The sequence below is a fragment of the Hyperolius riggenbachi genome, chromosome 3 (genome assembly GCF_040937935.1).
Source record: "Hyperolius riggenbachi isolate aHypRig1 chromosome 3, aHypRig1.pri, whole genome shotgun sequence".
NCBI classification, from domain to species: Eukaryota; Metazoa; Chordata; class Amphibia; order Anura; family Hyperoliidae; genus Hyperolius; species Hyperolius riggenbachi.
The window spans coordinates 329,451,835-329,459,998 of record NC_090648.1 but is presented as its reverse complement, the minus strand read 5'-3'; positions in this window follow the sequence as shown (position 1 = coordinate 329,459,998).

Genomic DNA, 8,164 nt, shown 5'->3' with positions numbered 1-8,164 from the left:
TAAGCCTATTTCCCTTAGACCGTAAGCCTATTTGGCAGGGCCCTGTTCCCTCTGTGCTGTTCTCTGCCAACATATGGACCCAGCGACTCTCCACTGGTCTCTAATGCCAAATTGTGGTGGGGACATCCATGTGCCTTGATTCATTTATATTATGGTATATTAACATGCACAGTTTACCCTGGCAAACTGGATTGTCACATTACCTGTATACTATATACAGCCTCCCCCTATACACAGTGGGGGGGGGGGGTAAGCATTGTTGCTGTATGTATGTTTTACCATAGGGGTGTTTATAGTCACTAGTAATGGCATGGTAAATGGCATGTAGTTTACCCTGGCAAACTGGATTGTCACATTACCTGTATACTATATACACCCTCTCCCTATACACAGTGTGAGGGTAAGCATTGTTGCTGTATATATGTTTTACCATTGGGGTGTTTATAGTCCCTGGTAATAGCATGGTAAATAGCATGTAGTGGCCTACATATTCTACATGACTTGCACGTGTTATCGAGAACATGAGGGAGTTATGTTTATGGGTGACCCTGGTTCACTTTTAAAGGAATACTGTAGGGGGGTCGGGGGAAAATGAGTTGAACTTACCCGGGGCTTCTAATGGTCCCCCGCAGACATCCTGTGCCCGTGCAGCCACTCACCAATGCTCCGGCCCCGCCTCTGATTCACTTCTGGAATTTCAAACTTTAAAGTCTGAAAACCACTGCGCCTGCGTTGCCATGTTCTCGCTCCCGCTGATGTCACCAGGAGCGTACTGCGCAGGCACAGACCATACTGGGCCTATGCAGTACGCTTCTGGGGACATCAGCGGGAGTGAGGACACGGCAACGCAGGCGCAGTGGTTTTCAGACTTTAAAGTTTGAAATTCCAGAAGTGAACTAGAGGCAGGGCCAGAGCATTGGTGAGTGGCTGCACGGGCACAGGATGTCTGCGGGGGACCATTAGAAGCCTCAGGTAAGTTCAACTCATTTTCCCCCGACCCCCCCCCCCCTACAGTATTCCTTTAAGGGTTTTGCTTGTTAGCATGATGGGTTATTATTTGTAGGACATAGTCTTGGTGGACATGTTATATCTTTTCCCTATATAGACCTGGCTCTGTATAGGGCAGTGATGGCTAACCTTGGCACTCCAGCTGTGGTGGAACTACAAGTCCCATGAGGCATTGCAATACTCTGACAGCTCTAACCATAACTTGGGGAGGCAGAGGCATGATGGGATTTGTAGTTTTGTCACAGCTGGAGTGCCAAGGTTAGCCATCACTGGTATAGGGCATACTTCTAATAAATAGTGGTACTTGTTATGGACCTTGCTGGTTGATAAATGTACTGACTGAACTTATTCATATTTATTATATTCTCAGTACTAGCCCAGGGTCAGTTTAAGTAAAGTAACTTGGGGCCCCACCAACCCCTCAAGCAAATTAAGCACACAGGGCCCCTGAGTCCTCCTTTCCTGCTTGGCCCAGCTGTCTGGAGCAGTTCCCAGCAACCCCTCTGCTTTAGGACAGCTATCTGTGCCTTTTTGTAAATTGAGGCCTCGTTGACTGACTAAAGTCGGGGCCTCGATCCGTTTCCATGGCCCGAGTTTGATGCACGGCTGGCACGGTTCTCTGTTGGGCAGAAGGGTGGAACAGGAATAAGTGGTCCTAGAGGTGGGATCTCAGGAAGGGGGACATAGGAAAGACCAGAATCCCCTTAGCAGTAGTCCCTGTGGGCTGAATCACCCTTGAATAGTCCTGGTGTGAACATACCTCTTCCTAGCTGACCTGCATGTTATGCAGTGGCCTGAGGTGGTGCCTCTCCATGATCCAGTCCATGGACAGAGCAGTGCACTGGCTTTTGGGGCAGGGGACCAGTTGGGGGGAAACCTGGGGGGTCTGGCACAGTAGAGGGGCCCAGCAGTGCTTGGGGGGCACTTGCCCCATTGCTTAATGGTAGCAACAGCCCTGTACTTACCTTGTGGAGTGGTTTTTGGAGTCAGTTCAATGTGATTTAATATCCTTGTTATCCATTGAAGGGGTAAATATTTATGTATATATTTTTGAGAGTACCCGGATGTATTGTAAAGTAAGCTGCTATAATGTCTGCTTTTCTTTAGTTGGGTATGTGTTGGCTCTACTTTTAGTCAAGTTTTATGCTTTTTTAGACTTTATGGGCCATATGCAATTCTCTTTTTCACCTGAGTTTTCTCCTAGGAGATCATTTTTGATCTTCAATTTTAAAAAACTTTCCAGCACTTTTCAACTAAAAAAGTAGGTGAAAAATTGATATCAAAATTATTTTGAGCCTTTTCTTGCTTTCTGGTAGCTTAAAAGGCATTTTATTGCCAAGTTTAAAAATACCACCTAGGAGAAAACTATGGAGAAAAAGTGAATTGCATATGGGCCTATATGCTTTATCATATGATCATGAAGATATCTGTACTGAATGTCTCTTAAGAAGTGACTATCAGCAGTCCCGATACACGCATCACTCTCCGCTGAATGTTCTAAAGCATAGCTTTTAATATAACATATAACAGTCCATACACAAGGACAGGTACATAAAAAACAGCAAGGTACATCACGGCAATATTTCCGAATCAATGCAACTAAAACCCTGGTTTGTTTTTTTATTGTCTATCTTGTATACCACTCTTTTTCTTTGCTAAACATAACTATGTACATGTTGGCCCTTTATAAAAAAAAAATACAAATATCAATAATAATTTTACCTACCCATCTACCAGCTAGAACAGTTAAACTTTTTTGTTATTCTTGCGTCTTAGTTTTATGAGGAGGGAGGCTGAGTGCTATATTGGGTATGTACATTAGAATTATAATGTAGCACGAATATAACTACAGCAGTAAAAAAAAATGTGGTTTGCGAATGGAGTTAAAAATTGTCAGTCTATTTTCTTCTTTGCCCAAGGCCATATGACATAAAGACGGTAGATTGTCTAACTATGCTACATTAAATAGAGGAATGGCTGCATTCCTCCCCTGTAATTGGTAAAATACAGGGCTGCACACATTAAATGTAGCTCATCTGCAATACTACACACAGTGCTATTTCACATAACTGTATATCGAAATAATGCCTTTTTGTATTATATGAAAATAAACTGTAGTGTAATGGAACACATTCCAACAAATTGCAAATATCACTGTGGAATAAACACTTCAGAAAGCAACGTCATTGCAATTAAGCTGATTACAATGTTAATGATTCATTTCAGCTAGCGATACACAAATAAACACGACAATTAAACCTCAACATCTGTACTTAGTTCATACATATATATCAAAATTTCAGGCACCATAAGCTCCAAGTTTGTGAAGAGTCAGGCAACTGGAAAAGAATGTGTGTGCGTAAAAATATACACACACGTTTTAACACCAAAAGGGGTCCAGTAGACCTGGTGTGGATTTTTTAAAAAGCGTTGATCGGCGTGATCGTTAGGTAAAAAGGCTTTCCTGATTCATATCAGTACTAGCCTATTACCACTGCTGCACTAACAGATACCAAGGATTTATCTTTAATAAACCCAGAACAGCCTTTATTACTATAAATAGTTATATCTGTAGGTGGGTGAACATAACTGCAGACTCACAGCCACTAATTTACTAACCCTTATTATTCTTCACTGTGTTGTGATATGCCCCAAATGTTGGTAAAAACTTTTGCTTCTGAACAGAAGACATTATTTTAAAAAATTAAATCAATTATGTTTTCCAATATTCTCCATTATTATACAATATTAGTATAAAAGTCAACCTGTGAAAAAATGGATGCTAGGCCTCAGCCGTGACCGCCCCGCAACACACGTCCAATCCACAACGTGGCAGATTTCTTTGGGTGCAGTTAGAGAGTGACTGTGAGGAATAAATGAGAGAGAAATCAAATAATAACCCTAAGCAATGTGCTTTGGGTACTGAAGTTGTTGGGGTGTTTTTAGCATTTATTGTTATATCAGACAGAGAAATGGAGAGAGCTGGCAGGGAAATGATTAGTTCCGTTTTACTTCTATCAAGTTTTTGGAAGAGAGAGGTCATAATACAGAATATAGCAGACAAGCAACCAGGAACATGTGTAAGTCCAGAAACCCACCAGGAGCGATTTTCTAAGTGCTTTGCAATTTTAAAACTCTTGATAATGTAATGCTATGTGTGTGATCCCACTTTAGTGATGTGATTTTATAAAAATCCCCCATAGCATTGCATTAGCAAGAGCTTTTTGAAATCGCTCCTAGTGGGTTTCTGGCCTAAGTAGGGAGGTAAGATCTTTGCCTGAGGGATACAGTTGTGTATCATCTGCATATAAGTGACACACGAGTTAATTAAGTTGCCAAGAACTTGCATGTAGAAGGAAAAGCCCTGAGATACCCCCACAGACAAAGGTAGGGAAATATCTGGGAGAGGGTGAGGCCCTTTATACTTACAGATGGAAGTGTCTGTAGGTGTATGGTTTGACCAACAGTATGAAACACCAAGGATAGATCAAGAAGTATGAGTATGGAATAATGGCCTTTGGATTTAGCTGTAAGTAGCTCATTGGCTGCTTTAATTAGAGCTGTTTCTGTGGAGTGGTTGGAGCGAAAGCTAGGCTGGAACTGATCAGGCATGGAGTTGAAAGATAACTAATTGTTTAATTCAGCGCGAATATGGCATTTAAAACATGGTTGCAAAGGGGATAAGTATTTTTTTATTTATTAAATAGCAAAATGGTTTGTAGACAATGATTTTGTATGCTTTATTAATTCTCTAATAGTAGATAAGTGCTACCTTCCAGTGGACTTATGATGATAGAAATAGAAGAGTTGCCAATGCGGTTTAACTTTAAATGCTAGTTCATATGCTGTAGCAGTTACATTATGTCACTGTTCAGTCATGAACTGCGCAGAACCACCATACAGTTTTGGACTTTACATGTAGTTGCAGGACAGAACTACTAAAAGATTGGGCATTATCTGCTAACACATGCTAGTTATAGGCACTTACACTTTTTTGACATCTTAGGTTTAGCATTTATGCTTAATGATTTCATAGAATATGTGCAGGGCTCTATTACATAAACTAATATTAAATTTCATATAGTGCCCCCTTACATTTCTAATCTTCATCTCACCAGTCTACATTTCACACCAGGGAAGGACTCTAGAGAACTGCAATAATTATTTTCTTAATACCATTCTGCAATTGAACACACGAGCTAAAAATAACCATTCCTTTTTATTCTCTATACTTAAAGCTGAGCATTGCTATGTATGTAGTAAGGTTTACGTTAGAAATGTATGTTGCTCATTCATTAAATTCATAACAGCATTTTCTATTCTGCTATTAAAATTAAAATGTAAAATGCATAGAATTTACATAAGGTATTGTTCAGGAAGTTTAGGCAATAAATCAAGATATCCCCATAGAGTTCCTGGTCGCATTTTCTCTTTTTAAAAGCTGTTAACCATGCCGAAGCAGATGTCATAAGCAGTGAAAAAACATATGCATGTGGCACATATCTTATAATGTTAACAATAATTGCAGAAATTGCCAGCATCCCTGATATGCTGAAGGTGACGCTTTATCTAAAGCTAAATAACACCAAACACTCTGTGGAACATTTTGTTAAGGTACAAACAATCCCACGGTCAAAACGCTTCACACTTTTACGCTTTTTTACTGTGATATGTAGCTTGTTGTGGCCTTGTGTTATATTGTCCAAAGAAAATCTCATCTTCAAATTCAGCAAGCTGTCAATTACTGTTCTTATTGCTTGAATCCTTTTTTTTTTTTTTAGATTCTCTATTTAAGCTTTTAATATACTGTATATGACAACATCATAGGTTCCACAGGCAGGTTTTGAAGGTTTTGGTTTTAACATACGGTAGTTTGTGTGGCTTTGTAGTATACATAGATCTAGTCCAGCTAATGAGGTAAAGTAGCTATGTACAGTATGAATGTAATTATACTGACAAGGCTTCCTGAGTATGCTCATAAAGAAGAAAAATACACACTTGAATGGTAATCCTGTTCTGACTTTATTATTTGTACCAATGTTTGAAGTTAATCTATAAAGGAAAAAAAAAAAAAAAAAAAATTGGTAAGGGCAAAAACCCAACACAAAAGACCAGATGAAAAAAGAAGATAAGTGTGACCCCAGTCCCAAGTGCCCTGCCATATCCCCAAGGGATTCCATGTATTAGAAAGAACTGTAAAATAAGAAATAATCATATTTGGACCAACATGTCTTTGCATGTGTTTGATACAGTAAACATTAGCCAATCCATGCAGGTTATATGGAACAGTTCATTCCTATCTCTGGTTACTACATTCCTATCTCTGGTTACTAGTTTAACTTCTATTGCTAATCCGCCTGATCAGTGCATCATCCACATACAGGAGTAAATGCCATGAAAATTAATAGAGGCTTAGGTTCCTATATATGGAATCCTTCAAGATTTTTGCACATGACCTGGATACCTACAGAGGACTTATCAAGGATCAATTGTGTCCATTGCTTAAAAGGGGGCCCTGAAGACACTATTTTTCAATAACTGTCACATGCATGTGATTTAAATAGGAGTGCACTCCATAATCACCTAGCGCTAGGCCCCCTTCCCTTTATAGGGACTGCAGCCATTTATGGCTTTAAATGGGGTGGGCTTTGTTTGGTAAATGCTTCATGTTTAATAAAATGCCTTTTGATATGTGATTTATGAGGCTCCCAATCCATTATATTTTCAGATGCCATGAAAACCCTGCTAGACCAGCTGAATTTGATGTGGTCCTAGAAAATGTTATACTGTTATTAAATCAAAAGGTGCTTTAGCAAAGCATTAGTTTAAAGTGCTGTGAAACTCAGCATTTCTTATTTGCTCTAAATGATAAAATCCACTACCATTAAAAAAAAAATAGCAGAACAGCATTCAAACAGTTAAACACAGCACTTTGTTTTTCAGTGAAAAGCTCCTTGCTTTCTGGTCGCTTTCAAAGAGGTGATGACATTATCTTTTGTTTAAATTCCTTTGTTAGATACACTTAGTATATAGCCTGCAGTGTGCTGAAACTGAACTGCACTGAGCTGAGAAGCAGAGAGAGATGACAAATGATCACTTGCTAGATATTAATATATAAATGCAGCACCTATGCAATAAAAAGAAAAACAATTATAGCTTTCAGAGCAGATAAACTGTACTTTGGGAATTTGTAAACAGACAATATTACTTGTGCACAAAAGCAAATATGGTAACTGAATAGGTAATAAAAAGTATGAAAACACATTTTTATTGAATGGTATGTCACAGCTTTAGCCCACTTTAATGGAATGTATAATTATGCAACCAGCTTATTGTACATATTTTACTTTTGGATTTTTTCAATTGCATTGCACAGGTTATAAAAGGTGGGAAAGTTTTGAAATTATTTATTGCAGTCTCATTTTTTATATCACATAAACTGGCATTTTAACCACTTGAGGACCACAGTCTTTTCGCCCCTTAAAGTGAACCTCCGGACTAAAAATCTACTCAGCAGAACTGAAAAGGCGTGGTGTTTCTTTAACAGTTTCACAGCATCAGAACTTTGTTTTTCTTAGCAAAGCATAATTTTAGCTGCATTTTTAGCTAAACTCTACCCATCAAAGAAAAAAAGCCCGGGCTTTGTTTACATCTGTTCTCTCCTCTAAACACCCACTAATTACCCATCAATCACTCCCTATCATCACCTGTCACTGTTACCCATCAGATTAGGCCCTAATCTGCCCCTTGTTCACGTTGCCTAGCAACTGGGAGAGGTGCTCAGGACACAGGACAGTTGGAACTGTGTCTCATGCTCTCTGTCAGCTCCTTTCAACCAAAAAGATGGCTGCCATCATGAAATCAAACATATGCCTGTTCTTTTAAAACAGGGTGGGTAAGAGATGATATTACCTATCTATTTTAATTAACATAACTAATGTAACTTAATGACAGTATGTTTGTTTAGGCTGGAGTTCCTCTTTAAGGACCAGAGCCTTTTTTTCCATTCAGACCACTGCAGCTTTCACGGTTTATTGCTCGGTCATACAACCTACCACCTAAATGAATTTTACCTCCTTTTCTTGTCACTAATACAGCTTTCTTTTGGTGCTATTTGATTGCTGCTGCGGGTTTTAGGTTTTATTATATTCATCAA